We start from the raw sequence: 9,763 nt of genomic DNA, 5'->3' as shown, positions 1-9,763 counted from the left end.
ACTTGAAACTGGCACTCAGCACTTACAATGCATATACTCAATATTTCTCATAAACGCTTCAGCTTTCCTTCATCCTTTCAAGGTCAACTTTCTTTAGAGGAGGGTTACAGTTTTATTCAAATTTAAAAAATGAATTGAGTACCTACAGGGCACCAGAATAAACTTTGTAAAAACATGTACACAGAGTCTTAAATATTGGTTTTTTGGTTTTTGCTTTTCATGTTTTGGCTGCACCACATGGCATGCAGGATCTTAGGTCCCCAGTGGGGGATTGAACCTATGCCTTCTGCAGTGGAAGCGTGGAGTCTCACCCACTGAACCACCAGGGAAGTTCCGGAGTTTTTTAAATGATTCGTTTTCTACAAAACCCTTTCTATCTTTAAGAATGTTAGTTAAATCCAGAGGTTTTAATTAAGTCACCCCTAAAAGCAGGTGTTCCTGGTCGCTCAGATTGTAAAGAATCCGCCTGCAATGCAGGAGATGCGGGTTTGATCCCTGGGTCAGGAAGATCCCCTGGAGAAGGGAATGGCCACCCACTCCAGTACTCTTGCCTGGAAAATCCCATGGACAGAGGAGCCTGGTGGGCTACAGTCCATGGGGTCACAAAGAGTCAGACACGACTGAGCAACTAACACTTATCAAAATCAGCATCACATCAAATCTTACAAGGTTTGGTGGAATGAACATATGAAATCCCCAACTGAAGAATCATGGAGCTGGAGATAGCAGGGGCCATCTCAAACTGAGTGATACTGCGAGTAAAAAACACTGCCTGCCGTATCAGTAAACAAAAGATGTGGCAGCCATTAAGCCATCACATTACAGCAACCCAGATGATGATGAGGGAACTCAGGTTAGAAATAATATGGGCAACTGCAACCACCCTCAATGGTGCACCCTGAGAAGACTCAGGATGAGAGAACACAGGATATTGGCCCCAGATAGCGGAGGTGCATATCAAAGGAATGATTGCAATGAGCTCAGACTTTGCATCTTCCCATAGAAAACACCATACATAGCATCACCGACTCATTGGACATGAATCTGAGCAAACTCCAGGAGATAGTGAAGGACAGGGAAGCCTGGTGTGCTGCAGTCCATGGGGTCGCAGAGAGTCAGACACGACTTAGCAACTGAACAATAACAACAAATGTATAGAAAAGCACTAAATTCCTTAACTTGAGATACCTGCTTTTCTTTCAACAGTTATCTTTTGGATTCTGACTACCTGGTCTTTTGTTGCAAAAAATCCTTATATATCCTGGCTTCCATTTTGCTTCTACAGCGCAGTCTTCCAGAATTATCTGAGATGCTTAAGTTCTGAGTTTTTTCCACCAAATAAAACGTACCTCTCAGCTTTCAGGTTGGGCACTATTTTTTCAATGGACAATACCAAGGAAGTATACTTAATCTGGATAAATGGATCCTGAAACTAGTTCAAAATTTCACATTTTTGTTTGTGCAGTTTTCCATGGGGACACTAACAGCTTTCTTTGGATTTCCAGTGGGGTCTGTCATACAGTTAAGATAAACTTTGACTTGATACTAGTCTCTGGATCAGCAGCAGCATCACCTGGGATCTTGTTAAAATTTCAAGTGCTCCAGCCTCACCTGGACCTGCTAAATCAGAAACTTTAAGGGTGGGGCCCAGTGATGCATTTCTTTTTTAGTTTTATCAGTTTATTGCTACCAACCCATCTGCCCCCACCCTCATGCACATGTGCTCAGTCATGTAACCCCATCGACTACAGACCACCAGGTTCCTCTGTCCATGGACTTTTTCAGGCAAGAATACTGGAGTGGGTTGCCATTTCCTTCTCCACAGCAATGCATATTTTAAGAATCACTCCAAGAGGCATCACTTTGCTGACAAAGGTGCATATAGTCAAAGCTGTGGTTTTTCCAGTAGTCATGCATGGATGTGACAGGCCATAAAGAAGGCTAAGTGCCGAAGAATTGATGCTTTCCCATTGTGGTCCTGGGGAAAACTCTTGAGAGTCCCTTTGACAGCAAGGAGATCAAACCAGCCAATCCTAAAGGAAATCAACCCTGAATATTCATTGGAAGGACTGATGCTGAAGCTCCAATACTTTGGCCACCTGATGTGAAGAGCCCACTCACTGGAAAAGACCCTGATGCTGGGAAAGACGGAAGGCAAAAGAAGGCAGTGGCAGAGGATGAGATGGTTAGATAGCACCACTGACTCAATGGACATGAATTTGAGCAAACTGTGAGATAGTGGAGGACAGAGGAGCCTGGCATGCTGCAGTCCATGGGGTTGTAAAGAGTCAGACATGATTTAGCGACTGAACACCACCACCAGGTGACTCTAATGCATGCTCAAGTTCAAGTACATGGCTTTCTACTTCCCTTGGATTTGCCTCTAAACCCCACTAGTTCTCATCCTGCTGAAAAAGTTTCCCTTATCTCCTCAGAGAACTCCTCTTTTTTTTTTGACCTTGTTCAAGCTCATCTTTAATTCTACTTAATGCTGGATGCTTTCCAAGCCTGGAAGAACTAAATTTGATTTCTTTCGTCATCTGAAAAATAGCCACCTCCCCCCACTCCCAGCCTAGCCCAGCACAGGATATTCACATTGTTTCTTCAAAGAAAAATAAATAAATACAGAAAACCAGAAACAAAACTTCAAACAAACCACAAAAAGTACTTGGTATATGTTTAGATAACATGTGCATAAATATGTGACGTGTTTATTTTATTGTTTTAGAACTTAAACTTCTGGACAAAAGGAACTCTCACTTGTATATACTCTTGGGCAATAGAGCAGCTAAATACATTTTTTAAATACTAGAGAATAGCAAAAATAGCCCCAAATCATGACTCTGTCTGATTATCTGCTGTAAACTCAAAGGGCTGGACTGAATCAGTGTTCATGTAATTGCCTGCATTTAAAATGTTCATCAGAGGTTGTGTCCCCATGGTGCGCTAGCTACCGCATGGAATATATGACAGCTCTGACCCTTCTTTCCATGGTCGCTTCCCTGTGGCATTCTGGCTTCTGACTTAGCTTTCCTGGGAAGAAAAACTAAAAACTTTCTTGGTCCTGAGCCATGCTCTCATCTGGGATAAAGATTAAGAAAGAGGAAGGGAGCTTTGTTCAGATTATAAATGCCAGATGCTGCCACATTAATAGCCCGACACATCCCCACATTTGCTTTCTTTAAACATTTGGTTCTCAAACCCTCCTCTCTAAAGAATGTGCTGGTAACTATCACACGTCATGGAGGAGTGGCCCCCTGAACGTGTGAACACTTACTCTAAGACTGTCCCGGATATAACATAGGGAAATGTTCCAGCCTTATTGTGGTTTATCAGCTTTCACGTAGCTCAGGGTTTCCCAGATTGGAGACTTTTATACCCCAGGGAACCAGGAGAACTGTGAAAGGGGCCACACCATGGCAGCTTCAAGCCAAGAGGACATAAACCACCATCAATGAAAGGCATTTCGCCTCAGAGTGAGTATTGGCTGATAGGAAACTACCCAGTTATTACAAGTGAAAGAGCTCTTTGATTGTTTTCCCTCCAAAAACTGAGGAAGAGTAAATGGGTCAAAGCTGATGTGCAGAAAGAAAGTAACAAAGAGAAATTTGAGTGAGTGATAACAAAACAAAAAAAAGGAAAAAAAAAAAAACAGTCCAAGGAGAGAATGTGGAGGAAGTAGGCAATGAAGAAAGGAAAACAGTACAACAGAACCAACTCAGTTGCTAACCAGTGTTTTTAACTACAGGAACAATTTTAGGCATGGCTCCAAGGGAGAAATAGTTTATCAAGGAGTCTAAGTAAGATTTATTGGGTCAGTATTACTGATCTTTCCTTTGGCCTTAAGCTCAAATACGGTTTGGCCAGCACTGTTTCTGATTCTGTCTCTAGGTAAAACTCTGAACTTCTGTTCAGTTGGATTTTGTTCAGATGGATTTTAATTTTTAAAAAAATATTAAAGCATCATTTATCTTGAGTACTAAGATTTTGGTGCCCTTTAAATTTTGCACCCAAAGCCAGTGTCCTATGTATCTTTCCCTAATGATGGCCCCATAGGTCACACTGTTCTTCACAATTTGATTTGATACCATAAAAGAAGAGATAAAGAAACAGAGATACTTCTTTCAAGTGGAAAATCTAATTAAAAAATGTTCCGGGTCCAGGAAAATATAGACCTTGGGAAGGTATTTTCACAAATTATACGGTTGGAGAAACACTCGTACCTTGAAGAATTAGATGTGATGGCTTATCTGAATCAAGTTTCTTCTGAAGGTTCACTTCCAGCATCGAGCGAAAGCCAGGCAAACACTGTTCTCATGGTTCTCTTGCTCTGTCACAAATATGAGACCCTAAAGTGAAACCAAAGACGCTTGTCCTGCCAAGTCTGATGAGAAAGGCAAACCAGGATGTAGCAACTCCCAGGTTTAAACTGCAATGTGAAGCTGACAAGCTTCTCTCAGAAGCCATATAAGAAGGTTCAAGAAAAACATGCTTTGAGTGTTTGTTTATCTGTTCATGTGAGACAGGAGCTATAGATGTGGAGGGGGGCATTCATATATACTGAGTCTGGATCTATAGACTGCAGGAGGAGACCACAGAAATGCATTTGGATGAAGAAAATCCCTGTAGAGTTAGAGTGACCAACTTGAAAAACTCTGATCTCATGCTCCCTTTAAAGAAATGTACAATATTATGTTCATATTGCAAAGACAGTGACTGAATTTGAGTACATGCAGTTAACAATAATAGTGTTTATTATCTTGTTATCATTTGTCAAGCAACACCGACAGAGTATCAAGCATTTTACTTATGTTATTTTTTTGTACTCATAATAACCATGAATGAGAGACTAGACTATCTTCATTTTCCACGTGAGGAAACTGAAGCTTAGAAAAGTGATCTGCCCGCAGTCAAATCAAGCAGTGTGTGAACTGTAGGTGGAGCCAGATTTTTAACCAGAGTCAATCTAATTCCAAAGTCACTGTTGTTGTTGTTCAGTCGTCCAGTCATATCTGAGTGTTTGTGACCCCACAGACTGTAGCACGCCAGGCCTCCCTGTCCCTCACCATCTCTAGAAGTTTGCCCAAGTTCAAGTCCATTTTGTTTCCCTCTAAACCAGGGGTCTGCAAAGTATAGACCACATGTCAAGTCTGCTATGCCACCTCAGTCTGCAAACTAAGAATGGTTTTTTACATCTTTAAATGGTTGACAATAATCAGAAGAAGTTTATTTTGTAAAATGTGAAAAATTACATGAAATTCAAATTTCAGTGTCCATAAATAAACTTTCATTGGAACACAGCCATACTCATTCATTTTCCTGTTCTCTGTGCTGCACGTAGACTACAATGGCCGAGTTAATTAGTTGCTAAAATATATACTATCAGGTCCTTTAAGATAGCCTCATCCTAATTTAGTAGTAACATTTTTTTAAAGGTCTTTAAAAGAAAAATCCCATCCCTCCCCCCCAAAAAAACCCAATCGAAAAATGGACTGAAGAACTAAACAGACATTTCTCCAGTGAAGACACACAGATGGCTAACAGGCACATGAAAAGAGGTTCATCATTATTAGAGAAATGCCAGTCGAAACTACAATAAGGTACCACTTCACACTGGTCAGAGTGGTCGTCAAGAAAAAGTCTGCAAGTGACAAATGCTGCAGAAGGTGTGGAGAAAAGGAAACCTCCTACATGGCTGATGGGAATGTAAACTGGTGCAGCCACTATGGAAATCAGTATGGAGTTTCCTTAAAAAAAACAACAAAAAAAATAGAGCTACCATATGATTTAGCAATCCCACTCCTGGGTATATATTTAGATGAACCTATAATTAAAAAAGATACATACACCCCTATGTTTACAGCAGCACTATTCAGGATAGCCAAGACATGGAAGCAACCTAAATGTCTATCAACAGATGAATGAGCAGAGATGTGGTACATAAATTCAAAGGAATACTACCCAGCAATAAAAGAGAATGAAATAATGCCATTTGCAGCAACATGGATGCAACTATCCTACTAAGTGAAATAAGTCAGAAAGAGAAAGATAAATACCATATGACATCATGTACATGTAGAATCCAAAATATGACACAAATGACCTTATCTATGAAACAGACATAGAGAGCAGACTTGTGGCTGTCAAGGCAGAGGGAGGACGGGGAAGGAATGGATTGGGAGTTTGGGGTTAGCAGACCCTTTCTTTCCTCATCATAGGGAAAACCACATCCCTGTTCTGCTCCGACAAGAGTTAAAGCTCCCTGCTCACACCTCTAGCCTGCAAGAGAAATTTCATTCCTGCTTAATTATTCTACCTATCAAGCTTCTTACTTTCTTCTTTAATTCCAGTCTACACAGAAGAGAAAAATCTAAACAAGCACATAGATGTGACCGCTGGTTTCTTGATAAGTCATGAAATTTTGCCAACCCCATGACTGATTATAGGAATTATAATGAAGCCAAGAGCAATCACACTTAAGTAGCAGTGAGAGAATATTTTTTTCAAACTATATAGTTCTATGAATAAAAAATAACAAAATTAAAGCAAGGTAAACACTACCACACCACAATGCAAACAAGACGAAGATGCTATTGCAAAATTCTGTTTAAATACCTAGTCTTGAACATCTTCTTCCAATGGATTTCTGCTGCCTCCATTTCTTATGACAGTCACTCTGCTGACATGGCATCCCAGACATTGTGCAAAAGGTTCTGGGAAACCAACAGTCAGTTCTCAGCATCCTAGGTCTAGCCCCCAAGCGTTATTCATAATGCTAGTGTCATCATCAGGAGCCAATTGTCTTCCCATAATCCCCTTCAAAGAGTGGAATGAAGGAAAGCAGAGAAGTGTGGATCCCAGGGACATCCAAGGCAAGGCTGTGAGCAAAGCTGCAGTCCACAATGACCACCGCGAGGGAATCTGTTTCTCTCACTCTTTCCCTGACTCTCAGAGCATCCTCCTTGGACCTTCCTTCACTTCTTTCCAGTGCTGCCCTCCAGCTCATATTTTTTTTTTTATGACTCTTGTCATACACTAAAGAAACTGACTGAACAATAGTGAAGTATTATTAACAGAGCTGGTAGAATGCTCCTCCTTGGATAATGAAATAGAAGTTTATGGGCCAAAATAAATTTTCTTAGGCAGAAATTCTACTCCTTTGCCTAATCTTCAGTGGTTTAATTTTTTCCCCTAATCTGCAGCCTTCATTCAAATCATCCTTTCGCAGGGAAAATATTCTCAGCAACCTAAGTACACAACCAACTTTCCATGAAAATAATCTCCATTTCTCCATTCCCCTGGCCTCCCAGATTTCTGACACATTTGATATTTTCTAGAGTCTGCCAAAGTCCAGGGAGTGCCAAAAATACCTCATGTGCCAGTCTGGTTTTCAGACTGACCTGATAGGATGCAGCTGAATTTTGACAGGCTAGCAGAAAGGAAATGACTTAAATCAGAAGCAGGCTTGGTTTAAAATTGTCTTGTCTGGCTGTTTTCTTTTTTTCCTAGATGGTTCCAGAAAAAATAAATATGATTCTTGTGACCGTCTACTCTGGAAATTGTTTTTTCCTTCTTTGTCGTTCTCTATGTGAATCCCACCGGGCCGCTGAAGAGAATTTTCCAGGAGTGAAGGGAAGAGAAGAGCCAATGAAAAGATTCCGTTTGCTCTTACTAACCTAACTGTTTGGCTGTTGGGTTAGACAGTAATAGGATCATTGTTGAAGGCTCACTAGGTTCCTTGACCTCAGGAAAATAAGTCTCTTTTCATCTAGAACCAAGACCAGTTTGCAAAGTTCTCACTAAGGCTCTTCAGGACCAAACCTTTAATAGTTAAAGGACTTAGGAAGAAAAACGAGCTTTTTAAAAAAAGACAAATCCCAGTGAGAGCAAAGATAACCCTTTAAAATGTTGAGAAGGAGCTGAGTCAGGCCCTGTCAGCAAGCTTCACGGAGGCCTGGGGACTTGTAACAACACGATTTCTTTTTTTTTTTTTTTTAACTTACACAGCAACTTTGATCCAAGGATCTCAAAGTCTTCTACAAATCGCCTAATGCTGCATGGGGTAGGGGTTGTGGTTCAAGGGGCTTGTTTCTCTAAAGTGGGGTTTCTCCTTCTTGGCACTACTAACATTTTGAACTGGATAATTCTTTGCTGTGGGGGCCACCCTAGGCTATAAGGGATATTTAGCAACCTCTCTGACCTCTACCCACTAGATGTCAGGAGCGCCACTACCCTTCCCCCGCTGGTGCCAACCAAAAAACTACCTCCAGTCATTGCCATGTGGTCCGCAGGGGGGCAAAGCGGCCCCAGTTGAGAACCACTGTTCCAAGCGAACAAACCAAGGCATAAAGCAGTCAATGAGCACATAATAGTGTCCAGCCACAGTGAGAGTGTTAATTGCTCAGTTGTGTCTGACTCTTTTGGGACCCCATGGACTACAAGCTCCTCTGTCCATGGAATTCTTCAGGCAAAAATACTGGAGTGGGTTGCCATTTCCTTCTCCAGAGGATCCTTCTGACCCAGGGATCGAACCTGGGTCTCCTGCCTTGCAGGCAGATGCTTTACCTTCTGAGCCACCAGGGAACACCTAGAAAAGGCAGTCGCTAAACTGCAAAAAGGAAATGATGACTCCCAAGTGCCAAGCATGTGACCCTGACTGCTACTGTGCCCACCTCGGTGGAAACTTCACGAGTCCCTAACATATTCCCCTGAGACCCTAATTTATTCCTCGAATCAGCTAGTTCTGAAAATACATCCACTAAGACTGAATTGTCATGATCAATTTTCCCTTGTGCTGCGCTAAATCCCTGAGTGGGCTGCTTCTGTCTCATTGGTCTTCTCCTCCCTGGTGTCACTAAGGCATTCCTGAAACTAACTCACACTCAAAGAGAGCAAGTCTGTACAGCATGAAATGAACCAGAAGCAACCCTATAACTGAACATGCGAAATCAGTGATAGTTTAAATCCTTCATTAAGAGCAGAGCTGCTTGTGCATAGGATTGGGTGGGATGAGGAGCCCACAGGATAACTGAGCCGAGCAGACAAGTACTTTTCAATGTTATTAGCTGATAAGTCCCTCAACTACATTAATTTTTGCCACAGCACTGCTTGAAAATGATTGCAACATGGACTTCTGTTAACTGATTTATTAAACAGAACATATTTGCATAGACGTCCTTTGCTATGTCAGTGCCTGTGTCTTGATAATTTACAAAAAGCCTGTCCCCTCCCTCTTCCTCACTCACATTGGTGTGTGAACTTGTTGCACTCCCCAGGTGAGTCAGCGAAGTCAGGTACAGATTAATTGGAGCAATAAACCACCTCAAGCAGTTTGATACCAGAGACAGGTGTAAGAAATTATTTTTAAACCAAACTCTGCAAGACACGCAAGAGAAACAGGCTGGCAAGCTGGTGTAACTATTACACAAAGCTGGGTGTAAGTCTCCATCACTCAGCTCAATAGTATTCAGTGAATAGACATTGAGGATACACTGGCTCCAAGGTCCGGTGCTGATTCTATGGAGAATATGAGACCACACACAGTTAGGCTCTACTTTGACTTTTTTTTTTTTTGCATAGGCTAACAGATAAGCTATTGCATATGCATAAGTAATTATCCTGTGAGGCAGAAGGTAATCAGTGCTTTAAAGAGGCACATGCATCTGTTTTTGGCATTCACGATTTTGGCTCTCATTATACCACAGAGAACTAAGTTTTATCATGAGAGGGCAGCTGGGATTGTGTAAAAGGAGCTGTAAATTTA

This window comes from Odocoileus virginianus, chromosome 12, assembly GCF_023699985.2.
Source record: "Odocoileus virginianus isolate 20LAN1187 ecotype Illinois chromosome 12, Ovbor_1.2, whole genome shotgun sequence".
NCBI classification, from domain to species: Eukaryota; Metazoa; Chordata; class Mammalia; order Artiodactyla; family Cervidae; genus Odocoileus; species Odocoileus virginianus.
Note: the sequence above shows the minus strand (reverse complement) of the source record.